The 9,071-nt window shown below is 45.7% G+C and overlaps 1 protein-coding gene across 3 annotated transcripts in view; it reads left to right on the plus strand.

The window, feature by feature from the left end:
• The first annotated feature begins 328 nt into the window (after positions 1-328).
• LOC141556761 (uncharacterized) overlaps positions 329-9,071 on the plus strand; it is a 30,365-nt gene continuing 21,622 nt past the window's right edge. For all 3 annotated transcript variants that reach the window (XR_012486635.1, XR_012486636.1, XM_074291483.1), the window contains exon 1: positions 329-8,763. The gene's annotated coding sequence lies outside the window, so the exon portion shown is untranslated. The remainder of the gene's footprint in view (positions 8,764-9,071) is intronic.

A 9,071-nucleotide genomic window follows, 5' to 3' on the forward strand; every position in this document is an offset into this window, starting at 1 on the left:
GCAGGCCAGACCTTAAGGCACAATACCCTCAAAATGTAGCATTGAAGCAACAAGGGGAGGAAGTGTGAGTAAGAATCAAAGGTAGTTGCCTAATCCGAGGCGTGGGGGAAGAGGAGCTCTCCCACGCGATCTGCCGGGGGGCGACACCGGCTCTGGAGCGGGAAGACCCTGCTGCGGGTTGGGGGGCGCCGGAAGTCTCGGAGCTGCGATCTCTCTGCCTGGCCCCGGGTCGTCCTCCCTTCCCGGGGGCTCCCAGGGAGCTCCGATCGCTTTGTCTTCTGGAAGCCAGAACCGTGCGGGGAGCTCCCAGGTAGGTCGGGGCCGGCGTTCCCCGCACTTGCTGCTTTCGGCGCGCTGCTCCAGCCCCTGGGGCTCCTCCTCCTCCTCTTCTGATCTCTGGGCGAGAGTCCTCCAGGTCTACCGGGAGCGCCCCCTTAGGCCTTGCTACTGAATGAGCTCCCCACCACTTCCCCAGCTTCCGGGCCCCCCTGCCCAGATTTACGTCCCAGACTTCAGACTTTACCCCGGGACCCCTGATTTCTGCCTCCTGATCAGGACCCCGGGGTCGCGTCTCCTGTCCCCACCCCTTGCTTAGAGATTCCGATTCTCCCTCGGACCCAATCCCTTCTTGGAATCCCGCATAGCCCACCTTGGATCCATTGACCAAAGGAAGCTCTCTCCTGCGCGCCCTTCACTGACCCGGCTCCCGGGCTGGTTCCCCTGCTCCGGCTCGCGGCTCCGGCTGCGCTTTTCCCTCAGGGACTCCCGGGCCGGGCCCCGCCGGAGCAGCCCCGCCGTCCTCCCCAGCTCTTTCCTGTCTCCCCCCGGAGCTCTGCTGTCTCTCTAGTGGCCTTGAGCTCCCTTCCCAGACCTTTGGTCTGCCTTGCTTCCCATAACCTACCCTTCGAGTCTTGCCCCCCATCTCTCTGAACCCTCAGAGCTCAATCCTGGACTGGATTTCTGTCCGGACTTTCTAGGTGACTCCGGGCTGTCTCGTGCTCCGAAAAGCTCCTCGGGCCTTCTGCTCCCAGAGACGGGATCTCTTATTTTGAGAAAAAGCAGGTACCCGGCTGCTGGACCAAGAAGGCCTGAGGAGCTGCCCTCCAGGTAAGGTGAAAGCAGGCACCTGAGAGTTGGGATGGCATGAGGCTTAGGTGCTGTCGTGAAGTACATGGCAGGCGCAGGGAAGAAAGATCTGCCTTAGAATTCTTTTTCAGATATTTCATGGCAGTGGTGAACGGAACTATTCCCTGAATCTCCATTTTCCCGTCTACAAAATAAGGAAGTTGGATGGCATGATCTTTTAGCTCCCTTCTAGTGATCGTCTGTGATCATTGTTTGTAATTTGGAGACATAAAAGTCTCTTCAAGGTGCCAAAAGGGATTGGGCTGTGGAAGATGAACTCTTTCTCGCTGACTTTCAACAAACATAAGACAAACATTCAGGCCCTGTACTAAGCACCAGGAACACAACGAGAGAGGAAGGGCATCCTTTGTTCTCATGGAGATCACAGCTTGGTAGGGCAGACAATATACAACACCTATGTAAAAACCCATTTTGAACTGGATAAATTGGAACTAAATTTAGTGCCTCACTAATCAGTGAGGATGCTAACAGTCTAAGAGAATTGAGGAAGAAATAGTCAAAATCCAATAAAAGAAATAGCACTTACACTGCACCTCTTCTGTATCATCCTCTGTATAAATATTGTGAAAATCAGCCATTACTAAGCAGTCAAGAGGCCTTGTGATTTCTAGCTACCAAATTTACCGTGGTTGCTTCTATTCTGCCAACCTGGAAGGGACATGGTTTTTGGTTGTTCAGTTTAACAAACTTTTAATAAGCATCTACTCTATGCAAGAAGTTTCTTTTAAAATTTTTTTTTATTTTAATACTATATTATTTTTTCCAATTACATGTAAAGATGATCTTCAACATTCCTTTTTGTATGATTTTGAGTTCCAATTTTATTTCTCCTCCTCTCCTTTCTCAAGCTATCAAGCAATCGGATATAGGTTATGTTTGGTAAATGGTCAAAGAATATGAACAGATAATTTTAGCAAGGACTTGCTTGAGGGTAGGATTCTGTTTCTCCACTTTTCCAAAAGATTGAGGACTCCAGGCAGAGTGGAGAGGATAAGTAATCTTAAGTGACTCAGCCATAGCTTGGCTTATTTGAGAAATGAAGGCTGGACCATGGTCTCTGCAAAGAACTGGGCAGGCCAAAACCAGGTATGATTTCTTCTAGCAAACACCTTAATACCAGGGGCTTTTTCAGTTCTTCTAGGAAAGGCATCTATCCAATGAGTAAAGGTGTCAACAAAGACCAAAAGAAGCTTGAAGGCCCCCCCCCCCCCAACGGGAGCATATGTGTAAAATCTATCTGCCAGTCCTTCTTTGGTATGCCCCCTCCTCTGGATGGGCTTTCAGGAGAGAGGATGGTTTAATAGGCCATTTGGGATGGTGGGATGGGGGCTAGACCCCCTTACCTAAATTAATTAGCCAGAGACCTCTTCAGATTCAAAGAGAAACCATTTATTTAGTCCCTGCAGGGAGAGACCCCAGCACACCTGGGAGATCTCTCAGCCTTGCATGTTTGACCTACAAGCTGGTAATAGTAAAGCTGGTTAAATAGCAAAGACCCCAGTCTTTTCATTGGATGGAATACAAAGGAATGACCATTATTGACCAATGGTCACCAATATTGTCTGCTTCCTGTGGTTCACATCACTTCCTGAAACTTAAACCTAGATTTTGGCTCCAAAGACCTTTAGGCCTTGGTCATGTGACTTCTTGCAATTTGGATTTAAGGCCTGACCTTCAGGCCAGCAGACCTCTGGGAATAAGGATCATGTGTGTTAGGCCTAAGGTCTGACTTACTCTATCTCATAGACTTTTGGAGAAAACTTCACCTGGTTTCATTCAGGGATTTACTTGATCTGATTAATTTTTTTCTCCCAGTTTGTGATGGGTAAAAATAGGTTTTACAAGGGATTGGAGAGCATTGTCTCCCACTTGAGTAGCTTGGTGTAGGCCAAAAAGAAATTTCCCTTGCCTGGCTTCCAGGATTAGTTAGACTGAGGGAATTCATCCAGAAGGAGAAAGGGTATATCCTCTTTCTTTAGTAAGGGCTTGTTTCGGAAGGTATATGAGAGTGAAGGAGTTGGGGAATTGAGGAATCAAAAGTTGCCATGGTCAGGGGTGAATGGGCAGTAGCATGGGTGGCTGAATCTGCAAGCCAGTTTCCCTTGGCCTGAAGCAAATCTCCTCTCTGGTGTCCTTTATAAAACATAACAGGACCTTCTCTGGGTCCTTGGACAGCTTGCAGTAATTGTTGGATTCCCCCTACATACTTAGTGGGGGGATGTTTGGCTGTCAAAAGCCCCCTTTCTTTCCCTATAGTTCCATGAGCATGCAAGACATGAAAGGCATATTTGGAGTCAGTATAGGTTTTCACTCTCATTCCTTTCCCCAGTTCTAAAGCTCTGGCCAGCATCATGAGTTCAGAACTCAGGTAGAGATTGGGGACGGGGAGGGGGATGGTGGGGGTGCACATGTCTTAGTGTCTGGGTGCCATTGAGGCTCACCAGAATAACCAGCCTTGCGTTCCCTGTTGCCAGGAAAACTGGGCCCATCAGTAAAATGTAGAGGGCCAGCACCTTCCCTGGCAGTGATGAGAGAGGAGCTGGAGAGAAATTTAAGGTATCTTGGTGGACAATGCCTGTAATTGGGACAAGGCATCATGAACTGTGCCATTTATGACTGTGAAGTAGAGTGTTACTGCTAACTGCCCCCATTTGTGACTGTTACCATAAGGAGTTTGTTATAACTCTGTTAGACAAGCAAATTGTTATGAATTGCCCCAATTTGTGACTTTGTTATGAGTGTAAAGGGGAAACTGAGGACTTCTCACTTGATAATTCCAAACCCAATTTCAAAGGAGAACAAAAGGCTTGCTCTTCTAGTAGAAATAACTGATCTCCTGCACTTTTACTTAACTGCTTAGAGAAGAATCCAACTATTTAATGACGTGGGGATTTTCTAAGAGGTCTATAAACTGGGTGATCTCTATTTGTTGAGGAAGCCTGAGGTAAACTAAGTCTCCTTGGTTATTCTAGCTTAACCGATTACTTACCTTTAAACAAATCTCTTCTTTGTAGGAGATAATATGGTTTCCTATAAAATCATTAACTACAGTAGATGGAACTTATAATTTAAATTCCATGTATCTGGGGAATTGGGGGAGTAGGATGCTTATATCGGCTAAAGTAAACAGTTGTAAACAGTTGCAAAACTGACCACCATAAAACATACCTGCAAACAGTTGTAAAACTTGTGAAACAGACCATGATAAAATTCAGGTCTAAATTTAACAAGTTTATGTTACTTCCCAGCATTAGGTGAGATAATGAGAATCTACCAGATAAGGGGAGGGGGGGGCTATCATGGTTTCTTGTGGCTTGTGACTATATAGTAAGCTTGTTGTTACTGCTAACTGCCCCCATTTGTGACTCTGTTAATGAAGCAGGCTGGGGTCCCTTTAAAAAACTATTTCCTATTGATCTATGATCTCTTTCAGATTCCCAGTCCCTCCTGGCATATCCTCCCCAGACAAGTTGTCTTTCCAGGATTTCTTACTCTTGATTCAATTACAAATCCTGGTCAAAAAGCATGCCTTTGAATTCCAATAGGAGATCCAGGCTTGTCCCAGCCCCCACTGGGTCTGAGCCAACTTGGGCTCTCCCAGCCCCCATTGGTTCTGATCTGCTTGGGCTGTCCCTAGTCCCCACCAAGACATCCAATATAATAAGCTTCCATCAACTAAAGTCTTCGAAGATGGACGTTGGCAGCTCCCTTTGCTGCCAGGACCTTCTGTCCACTGAGAACTCAGTGCAAAACTCCATTTTCTATTGATCTGCCCGATGGAATAAGATTCTTTTCCAGTGTTATCCTCTCTTACCCTCACCTATTTCCCTAACCACACTTTATGCCTCCCTGTCAGGATTTCTAACCTTACTTCCAATCCCCATAATAAACCTATTTTATCAATCCAGGTGTTGGGTTTGTAAATTCCTTTACAGAGAACCTCGGCGCCCCCAGAAGGGAGTCCCCAAAACTCCCTACCCTTGCGCCGAATCCCAAGGGGGTGTAGGGGAGCCAAACCTCTCCTTTTGGTTCCCTGAACCTGCCACTAGACCTTATCATTTAACTCCCTGACCACCAGAAACTCTCATCTCATTTTGGTTCCCTAAATCTAAACCTTATCATTACCACAAGCAGTTTGTTACAATTTCTTAGAGAAGCTAATTGTTACTGTTAACTGCCCCAGTTTGTGACTGTTCCCATAGGCAAAAAGTGTCCACCTTCTTAATACTAATGTCAAGCTGGAAAGTTGGAAGTGACTTATACCTGTAACCTTGGAGGTACACAAGGTACATAAACAGTTTGGTACAACTTGTTAGAGAGGCTGATTGTTACTGCTAACTGCCCCACTTTATGACTTATAAGCAGTTTGTTACAACTCTGTTAGAGAAAGTGATTGTTACTGCTAATTGCCCCCATTTGTGACTGTTACCATAAGCAGTTTGTTACAACAGAGTGCTACTACAGCTTGTTAGACAAGCAGATTGTTACTCCTAGTTACTGTTTAATGTTAGTCAAGCTGGAAAGTTGGAAATGACTTACACCTGTAACCTTGGAGGTACACAAGGTACATAAACAGTTTGTTACAACTTGTTAGACAAGCAGATTGTTACTCCTAATTACTGTTAATGTCAAGCTGGAAAGTTGGAAATAACTTACACCTGTAACCTTGGAAGGTACACTAAGTAGCCTGAAAATTCTCCCATATTCGTTTCACTTGGCCCACCCTGTGCAGAGTGCCATTATCTGGCAGGGACCATGAGACCAACAGGGAATAAAGGGAGCACTGACAGTCACCTTAGTGTGCCACCATGCCTCAGACAGTTTCCTAGAAATTGTGACTGCCATAGGCTGCAGCAGGGCCTCGGCAAACGTATAATGATGGAAGCTCCTCAAGTCAATATTCAGGTTAGATATTAAGCAATAATGACAGTCTGGGGTTATTTCACAAGTAAAGGAGGTTTACTTAAGTGTAGCCTTAAAAGGACCTTTTGTAAGGTCACTAGAGTTCCTTAGGTTGAGTACACGACTCCTCTTGCTTTCATGGTGATGTCATAGGCCTCTGTGCCCCCCTGACTTTTGGAGTGGTGGACCTGGGTTAGAAAAGCCCTGAATCTCAACCCCTCCAGGACTTTGGGAAAATTCCTAAAATGATCCTCACCCTCCTATTTGGTTCCCATGGGAAACTCCCACCTTCAATTGATTTGGAAATTAGTCTGGCCTGGGAAACAAGCACCACCTTTTATTGATCTGGAAATTAGTCCCTGAAATCACTCCTAGTCCTGAGCCATAGAAAGCTAAATAAAACCAAAACTCTATACTCCAACCTTTGCTATCCTCCTAATCCGGAAGGGGCCCATTGAGCGAGTTGCTCAGTTTTGCCAAACCTCACTTGGAGATTGGGACTGCAAATTCTTTTTGTGACACCCTAATGGTCATGGGAGTCCTCAGGACAGTATCTCACCCCTTAACAATAGGAGAGCTCTTCTGCTCAGTACATCAAAGAACTGCACCACCTTGGGAAGTCTGTCCATCTGAAGGACTTTTTAGCTCGTCAGGCAGACATGCAAGCTAGTCCAGAAGCCCTCAGAATACTGCTTGGAGGAAGGCCCGGGGAGCCTTTGCCCACAGTGTCAATCTGGTTCTGTGCCAGCTTTGTCACCTTCCAGGGAAGAAAACAAAACAGACCTAACCATGTGGCAGGGAAGAATGGAACTTCAAGGGATTGTGGCCCTTTCACCAAAGTTGATAAGCTCAACAGGGAGGGTGCTACCTTTGGCAGCCAACAGGTGAGAGGTCAATCTAGTGCCAAGACTGAAGGAAGAAAACCAGCCCTGAGTTAAGCACTTTATCAATGTCTGCCCTGGTCCTTAAAGCAAACTCAGGTGTCATTATCCCCATCTTATTTTGGCTTATGTAGTCTGGAAGATCTGGGGCAGAAAATATTGATTTATTTCATTTTTCTTAATTCAAAAAAAAATTTTAACAAGAAAAAATAGATTTCTCTCCCTTCCCTTTCTGTCATGCCATCCCCATGGAGAAAACAAGAAAAAATAACTCCTTATCACAAGAACATATGCATTCAAACTAAACAAAAGTGCTTATTGGTCATATGTAAAGAATGTTTTCAGTCTGTACTCTGAATATCATGTCCATGAAGAGGGAGCCAACATGTCATCACGAGTCCTCATTGAACTGTTGCAAGTTCCTATGCAAATGTTCACATATGTATATATATTTCTAATGTCTCTGTGTACACACACACTCACACTTATGTCACCTAAGATCTACCTTCTCACTCTTTCACCTGCTCCCACAACTCCCTCTGAGAACACAAGTAAAACAAAATCCATTATGCACAATGAATTGTCAATATATAGAGTCAAAAATCCCCCTTTGCTATGTCCTGGAAAATCTTTCTCATTCTGCACCAGAGTCTTCATCTTTAAGTGGCAGGCAGCATGTTTTGTTTTCATTGTTCTTGGTCTTTACGCTAACCTGAATTCAATGCAGCAGTACTCCAGTACATTTTGAGACCGTTTTTTGTTCACCCATTTCCCCATTTTGGGTTAATCCCTCAGATTCCTTTTGCCAACTTAAAAAGAAGTAATATATTGTTGTACAACTTTTGAATTTGTTTTACTTAGCACTAATACCTCCTTTAATTTTTCTTCCCTCTAATTTCTCCTCCTTTTTCTCTTCCTCCTCCTTTTCACCGATGAGAAAAATGTGTTTCTTCATTCATCTCTGTGTTGTTTATATTCTTCTTTCCATAGACTTGATAACTGAGGTTCTTCCCCTCTTCCCATTTTTTTTTAAAATTACAAGATATAATGGAGCCACTCCCCAATTTATTTAACCTTAATTCCCTTTATAATAACCTTTTGCCTTCTTCCCTTCCAGCTAAGATTTACCTTGACAAGATTAGGACAGAGTAATTGTTATTAGATACCTTTAGTTCTTACAGTTTCTCCTCTTATTGCTTTAATGCTACAATTTATCCTGCAGTAAGGTGTGGCCCGCTTGTAGAGGGTGAAAGATCCCAAAGACAGTGGGAGAATCCAGAATCTGGATTTACAGCTACAAATGGTGTCTAGCATCCTCACTTTCCTAAGAGCCATTTGCTTCCAGTTCCTTAGAGGATCCATTTCTCCGGCTTAGTTTGGTGTAGTTTTTGCGGAGCAGACTTTCTTCTGAGAGGAAGCGAACCTGGGAGGGAAGGAGCTGGGGGAGGTGTTGGGGAGGAGGAGCTCTCCGAGAGGACCGGCCCGTGGGTGATGGCCCAGGTGGAGTGTGAGCTGGAGAGGAGCAGGGAGGCCTGGGAGGAGTTTAGGCTGGAGATCTTTGTGTGATAGGAGGGAGGGCAGGATTATGTGGGAGGAGCCGGGAGAGTCCTTAAATCCCGGCCCTAGTTGTGATTGGAGCAAAGAGCTCAACCATCCTGGGGAATGGCTAGGGCGGGGCTCTTGGGACTGGGAAGACTGTCCCTGACTGGATTGCAAGATAGCAGGAAGTCTTTTAGCTGAGATCGGTCTCTCCTCCATTCACTTCAGCTCTCTCCTATTTTTCCCTTGGAGCTACTGTCCTTTTGTCTTCTGGAAGACAGAGCTGTGCTCCCAGGTAGGTCTGAGCCAACATCCCCCATTTTTCCTGGCTTCTGTGGGTGGCCCTGGCCATTGGGTCCCCTCCTGCTCTGACCTTGTGGTGAGTGACCTCCAGGTCTACCCCTTGTACCATGCTTTCCTCTTGGATGAGCTCCCCACCCCAAAATTTTTCCAGGCTCCCGACTACTTCCCCAACTTCCTGGCTCCCCCTGCCCAGACTTCAGACTTTGTTCATAGGAATCTGCTAGTCCTGATTTCAGCAATCTGATCATGACCCAGGGGTCCATCTCCCTGTTCCCACCTCTTGCTAAGAGATTCAGATCT

This window comes from Sminthopsis crassicaudata, chromosome 1 (assembly GCF_048593235.1).
Source record: "Sminthopsis crassicaudata isolate SCR6 chromosome 1, ASM4859323v1, whole genome shotgun sequence".
NCBI classification, from domain to species: domain Eukaryota; kingdom Metazoa; phylum Chordata; class Mammalia; order Dasyuromorphia; family Dasyuridae; genus Sminthopsis; species Sminthopsis crassicaudata.